Here is a 474-nt window from a genome sequence, read left to right on the forward strand (position 1 = left end):
ATATCACGTGGTCAATGTTGTCCAGAAAGTCACCTCTCAGATCCATTTCAATCACCTCCTAGTCTATACATATGCATGTCCTAAACTAGAAAATTTCGGACCGGTCCTGGTTCCCGTCCTGTCCTAAAAACCTAGAATATCTCGACATCAGGTGACACTTGGCGTCGCACCAGATCAGCGTAGATGCCCTGGGCTGTCAGCAGTTCGTCGTGCGTTCCCGTTTCGCGCACTCGGCCGTGCTTCAGCACCGCAATGCAATCGGCATCCTACAGGGTTTAGGGTTTTGGGGTTAGGGACAGAGATGGTGGTGTGAATGAAACCGCTAATGAGGCATTCGGATTGATACCAGAGGTAAAGATATAAATAAACCATTTATGACCAGAGAATTCAATAGCCTCTTAGAAGACCGGGTGACCACAGTCCTCTCCCTACTGATGGTAGACATGTACTCCACCATACCTCAAATATATATAT

The sequence above is a fragment of the Sphaeroforma arctica genome (assembly GCF_001186125.1).
Source record: "Sphaeroforma arctica JP610 unplaced genomic scaffold supercont1.555, whole genome shotgun sequence".
In the NCBI taxonomy this organism is placed as follows: Eukaryota; class Ichthyosporea; order Ichthyophonida; genus Sphaeroforma; species Sphaeroforma arctica.